Below are 23,343 nucleotides of genomic sequence, written 5' to 3'. Positions count from 1 at the left end.
CTTTTTAATAATAGCCATTCTGACTGGTGTGAGATGGTGTCTCATTGTGGTTTCGAATTGCACTTCTCTAATGCTCAGTGATACTGAGTTTTTTACATGTGCTTGTTGCATGCATGTTTGTCTTCTTTTGAAAAATGTCTGTTCATGTTTTTTTCGCCCACTTTTGAATGGGGTTTTTTCTCTTGTAAATTTATTTAAGTTCCTCATAGATACTGGATATTAGACCTTTGTCAGATGCAAAGATTGCAAATATTTTCTCCCATTCTGTATATTGTCCATTTAATCTGTTGATACTTTATCTTGTTGTGTAGAAGTTACATTTAACTATCTATATCTGCATGTATGTATCTTCTAAAATTTAATATTGCAATATATTGTGTCTATGAGTGTATACGTTTTGCAAATTAATTGTAACAGTATCCTATCTAGAATATGTGTTTAGAATAATGTTTAAATATTTTGATAAAAATTGTGAGGCATTTTTGATGCTAATGTGGCAGTGTACCAGAAGTGGGTTGTTAAAAACAGCTTCATGAAGATGTGAATATCTTGGGATAGGTTTAAAACTAAAAATTGCTTTGAAAGAACAGTGACTGTTATACAAGAAAAAGGAGAATAAAACTGATAAAAATCAAAGGCTTAACATTAATTCTTTGAACACACGTTTGAGCACACAGGGGTGGATTCTGTAAAGAATATATTAAAATTAAGACAAGTTCAATGTTCAGAGAATGCAACAGTAACTACAAAGCAGAATGAAGGTAAGATTATAAAACTGACAAATAAAAAAGTACTGAGAGTCAGCTGGTCTAAACATACTCACCTTTTAAGACTCAATAAAGAATATTCTCCTTCTCTAATAGCTTTCCTTAAACACCCAAGGTTAATGGGGGAGCCCTCATAAGATTCCCCATAGAACTCTACACAAGGTGCTAAGTGTTTAAGTCTCACCCAGATCCTTTCTAGCAGTGGTGTGTGCATTCTCACCTCCAACCCCCGAGTACCCTGCAAGGCATACCTGCAAGACTGAGTATTGCCTTTTGGCTGGACACCACTTCACTTCTCCAGAGAAGGTTGTTCGTGTCTAGCATTCTGTCCTTGCACCCCCGTATTTTCTTCCTCAAACTCCCAGGTGACCAGTGACCTCTAACTGCTTTGGGAGTACAAAAGCTCAGCTCTTTTACCTCCAGGTGGAGTGAAATTTTGAGTTGTTATTTATACTTCAGATCTTCTTGGATTAGCCTATGTCTAGGACTTTAACACAAATGCCACCCTTGCTACACTTCCCCTGTTCCATCCCGCTTCTTCCACACTCTTTCTGGGTTCTCCTGAGAGTTCTTCCTTAATACATTTTTCCCACCCGGATCTTTAGCCTATAGTGTGCTTCTCAGAGAACGTCACATAAGCCAAACACCTATCTTTATGCTTACCAAACTGCATTATACTAGCTGTTTACTGGTCAATTTAGGACCATGTACTCTTCATTTTTGTGTCAGATCCTCAGGAGAGCAGAAAACAGCACTCCTACTGTATATTGGTTTTCTAGAACTTTGGTAACAAAGCACCACAAACTGGTTGCCTTAGAACAAAATAAACTTATTGTCTTATGGTTCTGATGTCTAAGGAATTAAAAATTCAGGTGCAGGCAGGCCCATGCTCCCTCGAGGATTTAGGAAAGATCTGCCCTAGGCCTCTCCCCTAATTCCTGACACCTTAAATTCAGTTTTCACATGGTCTGGTCTTCTTCCTGTGTGTGCCTGTCTCTTCACAGGCATTCTTTTTATAAAAACATCAGTCATATTAGATTAGGAGTTCGGCTAAAGATGGGTATGACTTCATCTTAATTTAACTAACTATATTTGCAATGACACTATTTAAAAATTAGGCCAAATTCTGAGACATTGCTGCTTAGAACCTCAGCATATGAACTGTGGGGGACAAAATTAATCTCATATTGCTAATTAACCTATTTTATAGGGTATTAAAGTATTATTAAAAATCATTGCATCTTCCTTTTTGTAAATTTGACTTACATTTGGGAAGAATACTAGAAAAGACCATTAAATTTAGAAGAATTTGCAGTCTTCAGAATAATTCTGAATCTGTCTCCGAATAATTTTGGATAAACAAAAGGAAGTTCTCTCTGAAAACAAACTAGTAGTATTTGGCTTTTCAAGCATTTGCTAATATAGGAGAAAAATCACTTAGAATAAAAAAAATTAATCACAAAAAATGTTCCCTAATCGAATGTGTATTCCATGTTTAAACATGTTGGAACCCTGAGATTCATTATGCTTTACAAATCCTGGGTTTGATTTTATTTATCTTTAATTACTAAACCTGAGTACTCATAATAATAGGAGTATTGCAAGCATTTTCATGTTCGCACTGTAACTGACATAGTGAAGAAATGGCAGAAAATATAATCTTTCTCCAACTCTTAATTATTGAAACAGAATTTTAAAACTTACTCTTATCTCTTTATTGCATGTTTATTCTATACCAGACTACTCTCAGTGTATGATGAGTTAGTCCATTTAATCCTCATTAAAAAAAATAAAATGAGAGGACAAAAAGATCAAATAGCTTTCCACCAAGGCATAAACTCTAGAATCTGGGTTATTAAGCTCCATTGTTTACTACTGACTCATGAAGAAGATAATCTCATCACATTAGAATAAATGTGGAAAAAAAACAGTATTTAACAATAATATACTTCAGGTGCTTTGTATACCTTACATCCATTATATTTCATAAGAGTTTTCTGACAGATAATTCCATTGTATAGTTGGAAAAAACAGAATCACGTAGCAGTTAAACAACTTGCTAAATTTTTATAATTCTTTATTAATGGAATTCAAAACTGTTTGTCCAATTACAAACCTTTAGGCATTGCAATACACTGAATTTCAGTCTGGCCAACTTGAGTCTTGAGGGAAAATAAAGTTCTTATGAATTCCTTAAGTCAACAAACTATCTTGTTCCAAACTAATATATTAAATAGCACAATAAAGCCAGAGTTAAACTTCACTTATAAAACTCGATTTCAAATTAAAAAATCACAAGTTATATAAACAAAAGTGTTATTAAAATTAAAGATAACATTAATTTAATGTGAAATAGCATCACATTACAAGTAAATCAATCATTATTTTTATGATTTAATTGGTTTTACGATCTAGCTTCAAATATAACCCATTTCCCTGGCAGTCAGTATATTGAAGTGTTAATATTTTTGCAATATGTTCACTAGAGTATGCTTTTGATGGTAGCCATGAGTCTGATATATTTCAGACCATTGTATAGTGATTTAATTTTCCCAAAACATTTCTTCTTTTAAATGATTTCAAAGTGATTTTCCCAGAAGTGCATTTGACTTCAATAAACTATCTTTGTTACCAATTATTAATCTATGAGACAAGTAAAATATAAGTTGCTGCACTCTTTTATGATTGCAAACAATATTTTAATATTTAAATTAATTAGTTAAATATATAAACAAATGTAAGTTTTAGTCTTTAAAACTTTATTCCAATTGCAATTTAGCTGAATGAATAAAAAATATGTCCGTATATATAAGTATAACCATTAATGATCTTTCAATTAATATATATTATTAATATATCAATTAATAATATCTATTAATAGATATTCAGTGTTCCATAAAATTTCAGGTTCTAGTCTAAGTGCTTAAGACACATCAGTAAGAGAAAATAATACAAAATATTTGCTTATGGAGTTTACCCAACAGGAGGTTATGGATGTCACTGTGTACAATATTAACACATAGCAAAGTAGATGAGTCATATACACTTATCATTGCATTGAGTGTTAATATCTGTTTTTATAGATTTGTACTTGTAAGCAAAGATATTCTAACCTAAAAGTAATCTTCAGCTATAAAGATTATAATTGTCTGTTAAACTTGTTTATAAGGTTATAATCTAGCTAGATTATTACGGTTACTAAAATACTATTATTTTAATGTACTTTGTAATGTTATATTTTAAAATTACAATGGAAATAGAAATTTAAATTTCAAACATATTGTATAAAACTATTTGATAATGACCTCACAACACATCTGAGGAACTACAAGGATCCAGAAAACCTACATTTGGTGAAAAGTTGACGATTCTAACATGGTCATGTTGAGTTTGAATTGTCCATAACACTAACAACATATATGCTTTTCTTATTATTCTTAAGATATAACAATCATCTCTAAAGATGTTCAGCTTACATATAATAGAAAACATACACATTAAAATAAAAAATTTTTAAAAACTCCTCAAATTGATGGTAATATCTCTCTTTCTCTCATCCATCTTTCTGTGTACTTAAATATTTATATTCTAATTTGGCAAATATATAAGACTGCATTGGTTTTAGCAACATATATTGATTTTAATATTTCTGGAAAAAACTGACAATATTTGTCTCTTTGTAATTGACTTCTCAATTTATTTAATATAGATTTATCCTAAAGGGATATTTAGATATAACTGGAAATATTCATAGTATCTGAATATAGAAGTATACATAGAGAATAAATATCACAAACATGACTATATAAATGTAAATATTATTTAAAATGTTTAGCAGTAGCCAAATAAGTTATAAGACAGAGTACAATATAGTCATTAACATAATTCTCCAGAAATATATGTAATAATGCCTTATCCATTTATTGTATACTTTATATAAATTTATGGCTTCTATATCTCCTATATGCTAGACTATATTAAATATTGGTTATGCAGCACTGAGCAACATATATTTGGTTAACATTCTTTCCAAATTATATATGTCAGGTGGGAAACAATTAAATAAACATCAGATAAATAAACATAAATAAAAATATTCATGGGTATGCTACATAAAGAATAATCAAATCTTGAAGCTTATGAAAAGCATAATATAAATATTTTTTAAAGTCTATATTAACATATTTTTAGAAGATAGACTGTAAGGCAAGGTGAAATAGATGTAACTGCAGGAAATACCTTGCCTTTTCTTATAGTATGGTACCATTATGTGAATGCACACATATACGTATAATAACATACATACACACACACATACATTATCTGGGAATCAGCACTGTTCCTTGAAATATAATGTGAGTACCAAAGGTGAGCCACATATATAATTTAAAATGTCTCATAGCCAATAAAAGTATATAAAATTAAATTTAATATCTTTTTAAACCAGTCTATCCAACATATTACTATTTCAACATTAATTAATATGAAGATAATTAAAGAGGTTTTTTACATTTTTTGTACTACAGCCTCAAAATCTGGTATGTTACACTTATAGCACCTCTTAATTTGAACAAGCCAGATTTTACACATTCAATATAATGTGACTAATTGCTATCATTTTGGACAATGAAGAAAATATATAAATAAATATAATTTTTAAAATATATTTATATATATTATATATTTATACATGCTAAGGAAGCATAATTTGAAGGAGAGAGAATTGAATTGAGTTAGATCTGGACTGGCACTTGTTGTATCGTGGGCTCATAGGAAATAATTTATTTTTACCTAATCTGATAATTCTGGTACTTCTGTTGCATATAATGTCACAAATTAAATGTATTATAAAGTTACAAATTAATTTTGAAGTTACATAATATGTGTATGTTCAAAATAACATTAACACTTGAAATGTGTGCTATGTCATTTAGAAGTCACTTATAGTTTAAAATTTATTTAAAAATTTGTTTTAATAATTTTCCTCTAAAAGTATTTTAACTGAAATAATTGCCAATTAAAATTTTTAAGTCCTTATACACTTATAAAAGCATGATTCCATTTGATTGTATTTCTTCTTTAGTCTCTATAAAAATGAAAACATTATTACTTACTGCTTACCACCAAGCTTACCTGACAGAAATATTTACATAAAGTGTTTCAATAATGCTTATATTTATTGGACAATCAATATGCCAGCATTATTCTAAGTACTTTCTATATTATGTCATATCATTTTCATTATTCTCTTACAAGATAGGTGATATCCGTAATTATGAGAAATATAAAACAGAGCAATACAAATTGTTTCTGTAGTTGTTTTTTTTGGAATATGTAAGTAGAAACACCAAAAAGACTAATTTCATACACATGATAGTTCTGGTTATGCTGTACTTTTCTAATTTTGACGTTTAAATTTGGGATATATGCCTAAAAATGTCTACGATATGAATCCAAATTACACTCTAATTATAGAATTTTGAGGCTACCACTTTAGCATAGCTTGTAGCTAGATTGCCTGTCATAAAATAATTGAGTTAAATACTAATTATAAGGCCACGTGTATTTAATTTTTATGTATAAAAAAAGCAGTTTACATTTAAAATTTAGAAATATTAACACAGTTGTTTTATTTATTTAGATTCATAGATATTAATATTATGCTAAATCTAACTTGGTCTCTTGAATGACAAGTTTTATCCCTACAGAAAATAATACTAAGAGGCAAAACAGTAGCTATATTAAGACTAAACAGAGATGGAAATGACAGAGTTGTACTAGACTCTTGGTTAACTTCATTCTAGACATGTGACCAAAGCAGATCAGTTGATCTCTATCCTGTATTGTACTCACCAGTAAAATGTGGATAGTAGTCCTGACCTCTTGAAGTAGATGGGAGAATTAAATTAGACACTGTTTTGTAAAGTGCTTAGCTCATTAGGAGTGAAGTATATAGTTGTTATTTGGTAGACGTAATGACTTTTTGGAAATAATCATTATAAGAATAGAAAGTATATTTTAGTGGTAAATAAATATGGTGCCTACAAAAGCATCCAGGTGAATCCTTTTTTAATAACTTAAAGATAATCTCAATTGACCCTGCTTTTCTATTCATTAGGTGTGAATTAGTAAGGTTTACTTCAGATGGGTTTGCCTATATAATCATTATTTTAGTCTGAGTTCATTTTTAGTTAATGTAGCCTGAAATGTGAATCTAGCGAGTAATGTATTTTAGTTACATTGCCAAAAATTTGGAGAAATTCTCAAATTTGTTTGTCAAATGGAGTGTGTCTCTGTAAGGTAACAAATTTAACATTTTGTTTAAAAATGAAAAAAGTATATAATCATAAAATTTTTAATTATTCTAAACCTTACAGGTGCCATATGGTGATATCTTTATTTTTTAATTACAAATGTAAATATTTAAATGTTTATTTTAGTATCATATTTATATTATATACAAAAGAAAACTAAACTTAATCTCTGCATTTGAAAAATAAGTGCACTTCCTATAAGAATATAAAAACATGGGCTTTGCAGTTTTGCTCAAAACATATTAATGCATAATATATCATTATTAATATTTTAAAGGGATTAAGTTGAACACTTCCTTTTTTCTTGTGACATTTTGTGCTAGGAACTTTCTGCACTGGTGCAGGTAGATACTCTTTTGAATATTATAAAATCAATAAAATCACTGGAATTTATTTAACTAATATAGTTGTAATAAACTAAGAATTAGAAATGACAGATTCCGTGGAGAAGGTTTACTCAACTTTCCATAAGTTGTGGATCAGCCCAAGAATATTTAAGCTTAAGTACTTAGTAGTTTAAACTTCAGCATATTTGTCAAAACTAATGCTTTATTTATACACCACTGACTTTTCTTGTCAGGCCACAGGATTTAGTGATTTGGAAACACATGAAATGATGAATTAAAATTTTATGTCGGAATAGGAAAAAAAAGCATCTAATGTATAGTCATCTCTTTTTGTTTTAAATGTCCTGTAAATCATTGAAAAAGAAGATGAAACCTGAATGGAATGTTTTGTATGCTTTCAATAATAACAAATGGATGACTCCCTGATACAATTTTTCTTTCTACTACAACCTATTTTTCGTTCTTTTGCAGGCAGGGCCTAAGCAGTAGTAGTAAAAGCTCTCATGAGTTACTAGCAACAACCACAAATAAGGATAAGCTTTCAAATATTTTATTTTTGTAACTTTTTAAGTCTAGCTTTAAGAAATATTTGAAGTCCAGCTTTAAGAAATATTTTTCAACTATATTTTCACTTTTGTGAAGCAGTGTGATTGACATTTAACCTTCCATGCTGCAATACAGCACAGTACTTTGGCTGAAACATCTTAAAATACTTGTTCTCAAAAATCAAATTGGAAACTGAGAATGAAAAATATAATCAACACTTGCTGAAGAAATTATATTTATCTGTGGAGCCTATAATTTGCAAAAATTTTGAGACAGTTTCTATTTCCACAAATACACCTTCGGGGAAATGTCCAAATAATGACATATTGTATTTTAAGACAAATTGATAAATTTATATGAATTTACTGAGTTATCTTTTTTCCCTTGTGATCACCTGGAAACAATGAGGAGTTTAGCAGTACGTATTTCGTGGATAGAAAAACTCAGTTTTTCTCTAGGGATATTCTTTCATATTAAAAAACCAGATTAGTACTATAGATTAAACTATATCATATGACCTCTTTAGAAATGTAATTAGCTGACAGTCAGTGATTATGGTCAAAGGTAATGAAATAACACGGAGCCAGATGATGATATCTGGGACAAATTCCATGACACTTGGACCTAGGAACAGGGGTACTACCCTGGGCCATACGTATTGGAGTGCTTCACATATATGAACACTGAAACACAAATATAAATGTAATTTATATAGTGTATTAAATAAAAATGCAAATACATATATCATTATAATTTTTAAGAATTCTCTTAAGAAAGTTTGTCGAATATTTGTACTTAAGTAAATTAAATGTTCTGGAGATGGACTTTGGAGGAGAACTTTGCTTGTCAGGCCAAAGGATTTAGTGATACTGACAACACAAGTAGATGATGAGAGGAAAGAACTCGGGTCACCTACAGACAGTGCCTAAGGAACTCGGTTCCAAAGATAAATGGTGCTTCATTTCTCCTCTCTGTTGTGTGGTGGTGTTTTGGGAAGTGCTGAGTACAGTATAGTGTGAGGGACAAGAACGCTGAATAATACGTGGTATGAGAAATGGAACCAACCTGTCCTGATTTGCTGGAGAGTTTGACCTTGTCAATCTCCAGTCTGGTTTGAAATGGTCCAGTGATGGCCCAGGCATCATGGGATTCAGGCGCAACTTTGAAAACCCTGTCCTTTCTAGGATTTTTTTGCTGACTCCAGCTGGCTCATAAGCAGCGAGCCTGGCTACAAGAAAAAAGAAAGCAGCTCCTTTGTTTCCCTGGTTGTAGAAGAGTCCCTGAGGAGGAACCAGATGGATCCTGTTACAGGAAAGCAGTTCAGGCTGTCAGTACAGCTACATTTATAGTGTGTGTGTGTGTGTGTGTGTGTGTGTGTGTGTGTAGACTCCATTTTCCTTCTTGCTCTGGACCCCACAAGTGTTACGGGAAAAAATGTTTATACCAAAATGGTTGTAATAGAGCCTGTGAGAATGGCTCAGATACAAAGACCTGGGAGTCTTGATTGATTTCACACAGTATGTGAAAGAGAATTGTCAAGAATTCTCTTGACAATTAGCAGGATTTAAGAAAACAAAGGTTTTTACTTGTTAATTTTGACATATATTACATATTAAAGAAAAAATATTAAGTAGACTTAGTTTTTCTGGTGTTGTGGAGAAAGTCAGATTATAGATAATATTTAAAACTGTGGGACTACTTGTGATTTCTTAGCAATTGAGTGTAGATATCAAAGCCCTGGGAAATGCCAACATTTAGAGATTAGAAAGAAAAGAAAAGAAAACCGTTAAGTATCCAATGAGGAAAGAGAAAAATATTGTTTTAATCAAGAATGAAGAAGGGATAAATGATACCAAATACTACTGAATGATGAACTAAAATGAAGACGGAGAAATGACAATTGGATTGGCAATTAAAAGGTTATTGATGACAATCACAAAATAATTTCAGTGGAGTTGTGGAAATGAAGTCTTAATCATAATTGGTTGGGGAATAAATGAGTGGTTAGGAAGTAGGAACAGGGAATTTAGTGAGCAGAACTTTAATTTACAATCTTGAAAGCTGGAATTTGAACATCTCATCTGAATAAGACTAGCAGAAACAAGAATTACTTAATACCAATACTCCTCTGACATTAATCTAATGGTGATGTTTGTCTCTTGTCATGTTGATTTTCCTCCTGAAACTGTGCATTTACAGAGATCATGTTCAATAATGCCAGCTTTAAAAATAATGAATGCATAGGCAAGAAGCTGGATCTGTCTCTCAATTCTGAACCACTATTCAAAAGAAACTACATTGCTTTATCTGCAAGTATTTGGAAGTTTTAACTTTGTTTTTAATTTCAATAGTGTTATATGAAGCAATTTTATTAATTTTTTGCCACCAGGCATTAACATTTTTAATAAATCTGCTTTCCAAATAGTAATGATTTCAATAGGACATTAGAGATAATGAGTTTTACATTAGAGATAAATGAGTTTTACAAAGAACAGATGTAACTTGATTAGGAACAGAAAGAGACTGAGTCACCCAATCAAAGATTGCCTATTGGGTGTGGACAACTATAACAATCAGAAAACTGAGTAAAGCAAAACCTACAAACAAATAGTAACTAAAAATAATGTCATTTATAAAGTTATAACAATTTTTGGAAAGTTTCTGAAGCCTAAGGATAATACTTTCAATTTGATACAGTAGAATCATTCGAGGATACTTACTAAAATGCCATTGCTAGAAATATTAAAAAGTGATAGAAATAAGCATAAAACAAGGCAAGGAGTGGAATAAAACTAAGTTAAAAAAGAGATATAGACAATTGGATTACAAGATTAGGAAGTTTTAAAATGTGGTTAGTTGTAAAGAAAGAAACACAGAGTGAACAAAATGCTAAGGCATTTTGAAGAAGGTTTAAATATATATACATACACACACACACACACACACACACATATATACTACAGTGTGTGAAATACCAAGTATCTTTTCCTACCACAATGGTATGAAACTAGAAATCAATAATAGACAAGATTTTAGAAAATTTACACATATGTGAAAATTACACAATATGCACTTAAGCAACTAATGAGCCAAAGGTAAGTATAAAATAAAATTTTAAAATATCTTAAACAAAAATGGATCACCATGTACCAAAACTTATGGAATGTAGCAAAAGCTGTTCTAAGAGGGAGGTTATGTCAATAAATGACTACATCAAAAAAAGAAGAAAGCTCTCAAATAAATGAGTTACACCACAGGATCTTAAAAAAAAACAAACTATGCCCATAGTTAGTAGAAGGAATGAAATAATAGAGACTACAGCAGAAACAAATGAAATACATGAAATGATGCAGATTGGGAAAATGATACAAAAGATCAATGACACTAAGGCTTTTTTTAAAGATTAAGAAAATAACAATCCTTTACATAGAGTGAGAAAAAATCTTAGACTCAAAATCAGAAATGAAAGAGGAAAGATTACAACTAATACCATAGAACTACACAGGTTCACAAGCGACCATGGTGGGCAATTATACACCAATAAATTGGATAACTTAGAAGAAATTAATAAATTTCTAGACACATACAACCTGCTAAGACTAAATCATGAAGAAATAGAAAAGCTGAACAAATCAATTCTGAGTAAAGAGATTAGTAATAAAAAGCTTCCCATCCAAAAAGAAAAAAAAAGCCCAGGACCTGATAACAGTGTCACTGCTGAATACTATCAAACACTGAAGGAAGATCTAATACCAATATTTCTCAAAATTCCAAAAATCGAAAAGGAGGTAACACTTAATTTTTTTCCCACAGACCCAAGAAAACTTCTAATGGGAACACTTTCAAACTTATTTTATAAGGCCAGTATTACTGTGATATTAAAGCCAGACAAGGACATTACAAGAAAAGAACATTACAGGCCAATATGCCTGATTAACGCAGAAGCAAAAATTCTTAATAAAATACTAGCAAACAAAATTCATCCAAATGTTAAAAGGAGGATTCACCATAATCAAGTGGGATTTATCCCTGCAATGCAAGGATGGTTCAATATATGTAAATCTATAAATGTTATGTTCCACATTAACTGAATGGAAAAAAACCCCATGACCATTTCAATACATGCAAAAAAGGCATTTGACTAAATTTTATATTCTTTCATGAAAAATGCTATCAATAAATTAGATGTAAAAGTAACGTACCTCAACACAATAAAGGTTGTATGTGACAAAACCATAGCTAACATCACACTTGACAGTGAGAAATTGAAAACCTTTTCTCTAAGATTGGGAATAAGACAATTCCTAGGTATTTCAAAAGTTTTGTGACTAATAAATGGATTGTGTTCTTGATTTGAATCTCAGCTTAAATGTCATTGATGTATAGAAATGCTATTGATTTTTACATTGATTTTCTTTCCTGATCTCATACTGAAGTTATTTATCATTTCTAGAAAGGTTTTATGGAGATTTCAAGGTGAAAGTATAGAGTCATATTGTTTATGAAGAGAGATAGTTTGAGTTCTTCTTTTCTTATTGGATGCCTTTTATTTATTTCTCTTGCCTGATTGCTCCAGCTAGAATTTCCAGTGATAGCGACATGCTTGTCTTGTTCCAATTCTCAATGGCAATGGTTCAAGCTTTTTCTCATTCAGCATGATTTTGGCTGTGAGTTTTTTATGGATGGCTCTTACTATTTTTAGGTATGTTCCATTTTTGTGACAAAGGCACCTAGTTTGTTAAGGGTTTCCTTTTTTGAGGGTTTTTTTATATATAAAAATAGTGATTCCTGATCTTTTTATTTTCTATTTGCAAAATCAGCCTTTCTTAATCCTTTGACTTTGTGCCTTTGGGTGTCATTACATGTGAGATGGGTCTGTTGAAAAGGGTAGATGGTGGGGCTTTGTCTTTTTATCCATCTTTCCACTCTATGTCTTATAAGTAGGATGTTTAGCCTATTTATATCCAGGGTTACTATTGATATGTGAGATTTTGATCTTGTTGTTAGCTTGTTGCTATGAAGACTTGATGAGGTAGTTGCTTTACAATGTCTGGATATGTGCTTAATTGTGTTTTTGTGGTAACAGTTGTCATTTTCTTATTCCATGTTTAACACCCTTTCCTACACCTCTTGTAAGGCTGGTCTAGTGGTAATGAATTCCATCAGTGTTTGTCTGAGAAGAATTTTATTTCTCTTTTGCTTATGAGGCCTTGTTTGATAAGATAAAAAATCTTTGGTGAATTTTTTTAAAGGATTCTGAAAATATGCCTACAACCTCTTCTGACTTGTGAGATTTCTGTAAGAGGTCCACTGCTATCCTGAAGTGGTTCCCCTTGTATGTGTACTGATTCTTCTCTTTAGCTGCCTTAAGATTTTTTCCTCCACATTGATCTTGATGAATCAGATGACTGTGTGCCTTGTGGATGGTCATCTTGTATAGTATCTAGGTAGTTGTATTAGTTCATTCTCATGCTTCTATAAAGAACTACCTGAGACTGGCTAGTTTATAAAGAAAAGGGGGATAATTGACTCCCAGTTCCACAGACTTAATGGGAAGTGTAACTGAGAGGACTCAGGAAATTTACAGTCATGGCTGCAGTTGAAGGGAAAGCAAAGACCTACCTCACATGGTGGCAGGAAAGACAGAATGCAAAGTGAGAAGTGCAACATGTCTTTAAATCATGCATAGGATCTTGTGATAATTCAATCACTATCATAAGAGCAGCAAAGAGTAACTTTGCCCCCCAAGATCCAATCTCCTCTCATCAAGAACCTCCTCCAATCTGACATGAGATTTGGTCAGGAACACAAATCCAAGCCTGTGTTTCCAACCTACTGAATTAAAAGAAAAGTTTAACTCTGTGAGATGAATCCACATATCACAAAGTGTTTTCACAGATAGCTTCCTTCTGGTTTTTAGTGTGGGATATTTGCTTCTTCAGTACAGGCCTCAATGGGCACCCAAATGATCCTTTGCAGATTCTACAAAAAGAGGGTTTCCAACCTTTTGAATCAAAAGAAAGGTTTAACTCTGTATGATGAATCCACACATCGCAAAGCATTTTCACAAATGGCTTATTTTTAGTTTTTATCACAAGATATTCAATTTTTCATGAATTACCTCAATGGGCTCCCAAATGTCCCTTCACAGATTCTACAGAAAGAGTGTTTCCAACCTGCTGATTCGAATGAAAGGATTAACTCTGTGAGATGAAACCAAACACCACAAAGCCTTTTCACAGATAGTTTCTAGTTTTTATCACAGGATATTTCTTTTCCACTATAGGTCACAATGGGCACCCAAATACACCCTGCACAGATACTACAGAAAGAGTTTTTCCAACCTGCTGAATCAAAAGAAAGGTTTAACTCTATGAGATGCATCCACACATTGCAAAGCATTTTTACAGATAGCTTCTTTCTAGATTTTATCACAAGATTTTGGTTTTTCATTATAAGCCTCAATGAGCTCCTAAATGTCCCTTCGCAGATTCTACAGAAAAAGTGTTTCCAACCTGCCGAATCAAATGAAGGTTTTTACTCTGTGAGATGAATCCAACCATTGCAAAGCCTTTTCACAGACAGCTTCTTTCTAGTTTTTAATTGCGGGATATCAGTTTCACTATAGGCCTCAGTGGGCTCCCAAATGTCCCTGCACAGTATCTACAGAAAGAGTGCTTCCAACTTGCAAAATCAAAAGAAAGTTCTAACTCTGTGAGATGAATCCACACATTGCAAAGTGTGTAAAGGATAGCTTTTTTCTAGTTTTTTTTTCACAGATTTTGTTTTTTTCTCTATAGGCTGCTATGGCCTCCCAAATGTCCCTGTGCAGATTCTACAGAAAGAATGTTTCCAACTTGCTGAATCAAAAGAAAGGTTTAATTCTGTGAGATGAATCCCCACATTGCAAAGCATTTTTACAGATAGCTTCTTTGTAGTTTTTATCATGGGAATTTGGTTTTTTACTCTAGTCTCAATGGGCTCCCAAATGTCCTTGCACAGATTCTACAGAAAGAGTGCTTCCAACCTGCAAAATCAAATGAAAATTTTAAGTCTGTGAGATGAATCTGCACATTGCAAAGCATGTAAAAGATAGCTTTTCTTCTAGTTTTTATAGTGGATTATGTTTTTTCTCTATACGCTGCTATTGGCTCCCAAATATTGCCATGCAGATTCTACAGAAAGAGTGTTTCCAACACGCTGAATTAAAAGAAAGGTTTAACTCTGTGAGATGAATCCAAACATTGCAAAGCCTTTTCACAGATAGGTTTTTTTTGTTGGTTTGTTTTGGTTTTATTGCAGGTATTGGTTTTCCACTATAGGTCTCAGTGGGCTCCCAAATATCCCTGCATAGATTCCACAGAAAGAGTGTTTCCAACCTGTTGAATCAAAAAAAAAGGTTTAACTCTGTGAGATGAATCCACACATCACAAACCATTTTCACAGACAGCTTTCTTTCTCATTTTTATCGTGGGATATCAGTTTTTCACTATAGTCCTCATGGGCTACCAATTATACTGTGCAGATTCTACAGAAGATAGTTTCCAATGTCCTCAATCAAAAGAAAGGTTTAAATCTGTGAGATGAATCCAGACATCGAAAAGCATTTTTGCAGATAGCTTCCTTTTAGTTTTTATAGCAGGATATCTATTTTCACTACATGACACAATGGGCTCCCAAATGTCAATTTTACTCATAACTTCTTTCTTGTTTTCATCCTGAGATATCAGTTTTTCACTACAGGCCTCTGTTGACTCCCAAATGTCACTGCACAGATTTTAAAGAGTAGTTCCAACCAGCTGAATCAACACAAGGGTTTAACTCAGTGAGATGAATCCACACGCCACAAAGGATTTTCACAGATACCCTGATTAAATTTTTCTTGCAGGATATTGGTTTTTCTGTATAGGCCTCAATGGGCTTCAAAATATCCCTGTGCAGATTCTACAGAAAGAGTGTTTCCAACCTGCTTAATCAAAATAAAGGATTAAATCTGTGAGACGAATCCACACATTGCCACAAAGCATTTTCACTGATAGTTTCTTTCTCCTTTTTATTGTGGGACATTGGTTTTTCACTATAGGCCTCTATGGGCTCCTAATGCCCCTGCACAGATTCTACAGAAAGAGTATTTCAACCTGCTGAAACAAAATAAAGGTTTAACTCTGTGAGATTAATCCAGACATTGCAAAACATTTTCACAGATAACTTCTTTCTAGTTTTTATCACGTGATATCTGTTTTCACTATAAGACTCAATGAGCTCACAAATGTCCTTGTGCAGATTCTACAGAAAGGATGTTTCCAACCTGGTGAATCAAAAAATAGGTTTAACTCTGTGAGTTGAATCCACACATCGCAAAGCTTTCGCACAGGTAGCTTCTTTCCAGTTTTACCACAGGGTATTCGGTTTTTTACTATAGGACTCACAGGCTCCCAAACATACCTTTGCAGATTCTGCAAAACAGTATTTCCAAGTTGCTGAAACAAAAGAAGGGTTTATCTCTGCGAAATGAATCCACACATTCCAAAGCATTTTCACAGATGGCTTCTTTCTAGTTTTTATTGCAGGATATCATTTTTCATTACAGGCCTCAACGGGCTCCCAAATGTCCCTGCGCAGATTCTTCAAAAAGAGTGTTTCCGGAGGGGGCCAAGTGGCGGGGGTGGGCTGGGGGTGATGGCCGGGGGTGGGCTGGGGGTGAGAGGTGACAGCATGCTGGCAGTCCACCTAGCCCTTGCTCGCTCTCAGTGCCTCCTCTGCCTAGGCTCCCACTTGGGTGGCACTTGAGGAGCCCTTCAGCCCACCGCTGCACTGTGGGAGCCCATTTCTGGGCTGGCCAAGGTGGAAGCCAGCTCCCTCAGCTTGCAGGGAGTGTGGAGGGAGAGGCGCAAGCGGGAACTGGGGCTGCACGTGGCGCTTGTGGGCTGGCTGGAGTTCTGGGTGGCCGTGGGCTTGGTGGGCCCCTCACTCAGAGCAGCCGGGCGGCCCTGCCGGCCCCAGGCAATGAGGGGCTTAGCACCCAGGCCAGCGGCTGCGGAGGGTGTACTGGGTCCCCCAGCAGTGCTGACCCACTGGCACTGCGCTGGATTTCTCACCAGACCTTGGCTGCCTTCCCGCGGGGCAGGGCTTGGGACCTGCAGCCCACCATGCCTGAGCCTCCCACATCCTCCATGGGCTCCTGTGTGGCCCGAGCCTCCCCGATGAGCGCCGCCCCCTGCTCTACAGCACCTAGTCTCATCGACCACCCAAGGGCTGAGGAGTGTGAGTGCACGGCACGGGACTGGCAGGCAGCTCCACCTGCAGCCCCGGTGCAGGATCCACTGGGTGAAGCCAGCTGGGCTCCTGAGTCTGGTAGAGATGTCGAGAACCTTTATGTCTAGCTCAGGGATTTTAAATACACCAATCAGCACCCTGTGTCTAGCTCAGGGTCTGTGAATACACCAATCGACACTCTGCATCTAGCTGCTCTGGTGGGGCCTTGGAGAACCTTTGTGTCCATACTCTGTATCTAACTGATCTGATGGGGACGTGGAGAACTTTTATGTCTAGCTCAGGGATTGTAAACACACCAATCAGTACCCTGTCAAAACAGATCACTGGGCTCTACCAATCAGCAGGACGTGGGTGGGGCCAGATAAGAGAATAAAAGCAGGTTGCCCCAGCCAGCAGTGGCAACCCGCTCAGGTCCCCTTCCACACTGTGGAAGCTTTGTTCTTTCGCTCTTTGCAATAAACCTTGCTACTGCTCACTCTTTGGATCCACACTGCTTTTATAAGCTGTAACACTCACCGCGAAGGTCTGCAGCTTCACTCCTGAAGCCAGGGAGACCACGAGCCCACCTGGAGGAACAAACAACTCCAGATGTGCCGCCTTAAGAACTGTAACACTCACCGCGAAGGTCTGCAGCTTCACTCTTGATCCACGGGACCACGAACCCACCAGAAGGAAGAAACTCCGAACACATCCAAACATCAGAAGGAACAAACTCCAGACGCGCCACCTTAAGAGCTGTTAACAGTCACTGCAAGGGTCCACGGCTTCATTCTTGAAGTCAGTGAGACCAAGAACCCACCAATTCCGGACACAGGAGGATGGGGGTGGGGTTTGGGGGTGGGGTAGGGGGTGAGGGTGGGGGTTGGGGGTGGTGAGGAGCACAATTCACTTGGCAGCCCCCCCAGGTCAGGGGTGGACTCTGTGTTCCCTCCCTTAGCCTAGGTGAAACCTGGCTTTAGGATCTAAGGGCAAAGTGAGTGCCTGTTTTCCAGGTGCCATGTGCGTGGACTGCCCAGGCCCCTGGCTGCTGTTGCCCTGTGGGCAGGGCAGGAGGCTGCTGCCAGCCACAGAGGCCTGGTGTATGCTCCACTCCTGAGCCCACAGTAGGGGTGGCCTCTGCCCGGGAGTCAGGAGTCATCCCCTTTGTTCTTCCTCGCCCTGGGAGGGCCGCTGGAAGGGGCTAGGCCCTCGGCTGGGGGGGGCCAGTGGGCACCTGGGCGGGCGAATCCGTCAACTCCCGCGAGAGGCCCTGCGAGGGCTGCAGCCAGTGAGTAGCCATATCAAGCTCCTCAGGGAGGCTCCGCCCAGTCCTCTGGGGCCGCCCTTCCTCGGCGTCCACGCCCGGCGGGCAGTTACCTGTTCTAGGTGTTTAAGCCCCTCCGACTCAGGTAAAGGTCCTCGGCCCCGGCCTGCTGCTCCGTCTCAGCTGCTGCCCGCGTCAGGTGAGGGCTCGGGGCTACTGGTTGGGGCTCCCGGCGCGTGGTGTCTGGCTCTGGGCGTGCGCTGCCCAGAGGACGGGGCCGGCGGGCGGTTGGCCCTCCGTTCGGTTCCGGGAGGGGGCGGCACGCTGGGCCCTGGGCGGCCTAGGCTGGCGGCGGCGGCGACGGCGGCTCTCTCTCTCGGGTTCTCTGCCCCCAGCCGGAACCGGTCGGTGCCCCGGCGGAGAGACGGGCAGTCGGGCTCCCTGGCCTCGGGGCCACCCCCACTGGGGCGGCTGGGGCAGAGGGACAATATTTGCTCACGCCCGGGTGTCCGCCGCTCATTCTCGGGAGGATCCGCCCGCGGTGACTGCTGAGAGGGATTCGCTGTTGGCCAAGGCGAACCGGCTGGCCGAGCATCAGCCCCTGGCCGAACGTGAGGGCAAAGAGGCAGCGAGGGAGGAGAAAGCAGGAAGCCGTCCCCCCGCGGTGGTGCCTGCACAAAGCGTGCCCCAGGCGGCTGTCCCCGTGAGGCCCCTGGCGCTGCATCGGGCGCACAAGGCGCGTGGGCCCGGGGGCCCCTTCAGCGGGGAGCCGCGGTCGCCAGTGCCGCCGTTGCTGCGGGATCCGTCGGCCGAGGACGCCATGGAGGAGGCGGCAGCTGGCCCTAAGGAAAAGCGGCAGCCGCCCAAGGGAAATCCCTGGAACAAAAAGCCTTCACAGCTCCTGTCCCCAACCACGACAGGTCGGCCCCGCAGCCAGCGCTGGAAACCCTGGAGGCAGAGTTCGGTTCCCTCAAAATTATAAAAGCAGGAAAACTCAAGAAACAGAAATCCAACAAGGCTAGTGATTTCAACGATATGGAGAACTGGCGAACACCAAGTGTATTAGTGAACACTGGATATCAGAGCGTCCTCAGCCAAGGAAATAAAAAGCCACAAGATAGAAAAGAAAAAAGAAGAGGTTGAAAAGAGAAGTAAAAGAGCAAACAAAACCGGGAAACAAAATTAAATGGTCGTGGTGAAAACATCATTGAGGATGAGGCTTAGTCAAGTAATCAATGAAAGAAAGCTAATAAGCACACGTGGGTACTACTTACTCACTTACATCATCTTACTCAGATGATGTAAGACCAGAGAGTCCAGAAAGACCTGGATCCTGGCACAGCTCAAGATGTCAACCTGAAGCAAGTAAACCAACACATAACAATAGGAGAAATGATACGTGAAATTGGACGCGAGATAGAGAAAAAAGAGATGATCAATATCAAGTTTCCAGTGTGAGAAGTGAGGGAGGTAATATCCGAGTTTCCTTTAGAGGCCAAGGTGGAGGCCGAGGACGGGGAAGAGGACGAGGCGGAGCAAATCCTCAGTTGAACTTTGATTATTTATATGGTTATCAAGAACATGGTGAAAGGACTGTTCAGCCATTTCAAACAGAACTTAATACCAGTATGATGTATTACTATGATGATGGTACAGGGGTACAGGTGTATCCTGTGGAAGAAGCATTGCTTAAAGAGTGTATTAAGCGTCAAATTGAATATTATTTCAATGCAGAAAATTTGGAACGAGACTACTTTCTTCGAGGAAAGAGGGGTGAACAAGGTTCCTTGCCTATTTTCCTGATTGCTGGTTTCCAACGTCTTCAGGCTGTCACTACAAACCTTATCTCAGAGGCACTGAAGGATAGCACAGAAGTAGAAATTGTGAATGAGAAAATGAGAAAAAAGATAGAACCAGAAAAATGACCAATTCCAGGCCCTCCTCCACGCAACGTGCCACGAACAGACTTTTCTCAACTGATTGATTGTCCAGAGTTTGTACCAGGCCAAGCCTTTTGATCCCATACAGAGTCTGCCCCAAATTCTCCAAGATTTGGAAGCCCATTGACCCCAAAGAAAAATAGTGAAAGAAGTATTCTTCAAGCAATGTCTAGAGATTTGCCAGTTTGCCTGACTTGGACTCAGAACCTTGGATAGAAGTGAAAAAGAGACATCAGCCAGCCCCAGTGAAATTGAGGGAATCAGTGTCTGTGCCTGAGGGGTCATTAAATCAGCTACGTTTTTCAGAAGAAACAGAACAAGGAGAACTTGATTTTTGTTTGGTGAAGAGACTGAACAAATAGGATGAAAAAACATACTAACTGATTGGTCTGATGATGATTCAGATTATGAAATTGATGACCAAGACTTAAACAAGATTTTGATTGTAACTCAGACACCACCTTATGTGAAAAAACATCCTGGAGGAGATTGAAGAGGCAACCACATGTGTCAGGCGAAAATCACATCTGAACTTACTAAAGTTATCAATGATGGCTTATATTATTAGGAACAGGATCTATAGATAGAAAAGAATGAAAACAAACATACAGCCATAAAGGTGAAAATATTAAGAACGCCCTTTCTCATATGAAGGATAAAAACAAAGTTACTATGGAAAAAAAAAAGTAATTCTATTAAATAAAATGTTATATTAAACTTACATAGCATTTATGTTTGTAAGTAGCTAAACTGTTGTTAAGGGCAGAATTACTTCATGTTTTTGAAAAGAATGAAGATATTTTTAAAAGTTTCAACAATTTTTCAATTTTATCATTAGATGTTTCGTATTTTATATTTTATTTTATTTTCCCATCGGATCCATGTGATATTTATTGCCATTCTCATTTTAAAAATAAGGAAACAGAGTAGATAATATAACATGTGCAATATCATGGAAATTCTATGTATGAGAACAGATTTTCATACCTAACTCTGATGGGTTCAAAGGCTCCATATACTTAAAATTCCATCTGCTTCTTAATTATGGTGTTTAGATTTTAATTGTGAATTAAATCTTGGACATTCACTATGTAGTAAAGATTCTGAACAAAGAAACTTAGTTTTCTTCCTTATTAATCTTCAACTTCCTGAGTTTAATGAAAATTAAAAAGTGTATAGAGTTTATTGATAATATAGGGATTGGGAGAGTATCATTCTTAAGTACTTAATATTTTTGTAATGCTATATTCACACTATGTTAAAAAGGGGAAAGTGTTTTAAATAATATTTCATGAAAATATTTCTTGTTTTTTGAGGAAACATGAATACTTTAATAGGTTGTAAGTCTTTATTCCTTTACAGTGTGTTTGAATTTTTAAAATGATGAAAAATCATCTAAGCATACACCTTCATAATAGACTGAAAGTTATAACTTGCATACTAAACTTTGATTTAAGAAATATGCTAACATAATGTGAGATATTTTCTTCTATGTTTCATAATCTTTATCTGGAGAAATCCTAAAATAGAAGCACCAAATATTTTAAAAAATTGTGAGAACTTAGGTTTGGTGTTAGATTTTTGGATTTAGATTTTAGTTTGGAACTTAGATTTTTCACATTTACATTAATTTTACTCATGTGGTCCTAGGATAAATAATTTTTGTATTTTCCTGCTCTTCAGTGGTATCTTCATCACAATCCAAATACATTGATCATTAAATGTTTAAATCTTTGAAATCTTCATTCTAACGGAGCATAGGGTAGTTATATAATCTATCCTAAATTATTGATAATGACCACTGAAGTTCTAAATTTTCCTTGGTAGAATCTTGTCAAATGTTTGATTATTTAGTTCAATTGACACCACATTGCTGAGATTTATTGAAACACTAGTAATTGCTAATATTCAAGTGAAAAGAACACACAGAATACAAAGAATTAGGCACTGATATTCTTGTCCCTACCCCTCATTTCCTCTATAACATCCCTGAGCAATGAAACCCAGCCAATTAAGAAGTTAATACCAGGTCAGGAAAAGAGAAATAAATGATGTCTTCATAAAGACTTAGCAAAAATGTTTGGTTTTGGATGATTTCAGAAATAGTTAATAAAATTCTTCTCTCGCTATGCTGATCCAACTCTATATGGGCGTCCTGCTTCAACATACTTCAACTTCATTCTTTTCTCTCTGTTCTCTCTTCTCTGTCTGTAGCATCTGAACCTCCCCTTTTCTCTTTCATGCACTGGCCTGTTCTAAACATACCCTATTCCTTGGGTATTAAAATAATATCTTATAGTGTAGTTAATAATAATGACCAAATTCTCTGTTTTAAAATCGTATTTAATATCACATTTGCATAATTTAGTTGTTACAAGGAAAGGCTGAAAGTTCACTGAAGGATTTAGGATTGCTTTATCAACTCTTACTTTAGATTCCCTAATCTCCATCCATTAGTTTATATCCTTGTAGGTCCTGGCGATGTGAAAACTTGGTTAGAAAAGAGCAGGAAGGATTGATTTTCAAAATACTATCAAGTATATTATAGAAAGTTGACCGTGAATGAATACTAAATGAGTCCAAGAATAAAAAAATTCATCTTAGCAGTTATGTCTGATGTCTTTCTCTCAAACTGAATGATCAAAAATTCAGTCTGATAAACAGACTAAAAAGCATTCATTTCAAAGATGACTTAACTGGCACCTTCTGGGAATACGCTGCTCTGAATGAATGTAAAAATACTATAAAACCCGTATCTACTTTCCTTGTTGATGATTTTAAACCTGTTAGAAACAAAAGATAAGCTGGCAGACTTCCTCCCTTTCCTGAATTACAAGAGCTCACTGGGCACATCGAAGACATTTTGACCAAGAAAAAAATGCATACCAAATTAATAACTCTTAAGATTAC

At 36.5% G+C, this 23,343-nt stretch overlaps 1 pseudogene; it reads left to right on the top strand.

Annotated features, from left to right (window-relative positions):
• Positions 1-19,528: 19,528 nt before the first annotated feature.
• On the top strand, positions 19,529-21,085 carry LOC100598693 (annotated as a pseudogene).
• The last annotated feature ends 2,258 nt before the right edge of the window (positions 21,086-23,343 follow it).

This window comes from Nomascus leucogenys, chromosome 9 (assembly GCF_006542625.1).
Source record: "Nomascus leucogenys isolate Asia chromosome 9, Asia_NLE_v1, whole genome shotgun sequence".
Taxonomy (NCBI): domain Eukaryota; kingdom Metazoa; phylum Chordata; class Mammalia; order Primates; family Hylobatidae; genus Nomascus; species Nomascus leucogenys.
This window is presented reverse-complemented; position numbering and strand designations above follow the sequence as displayed.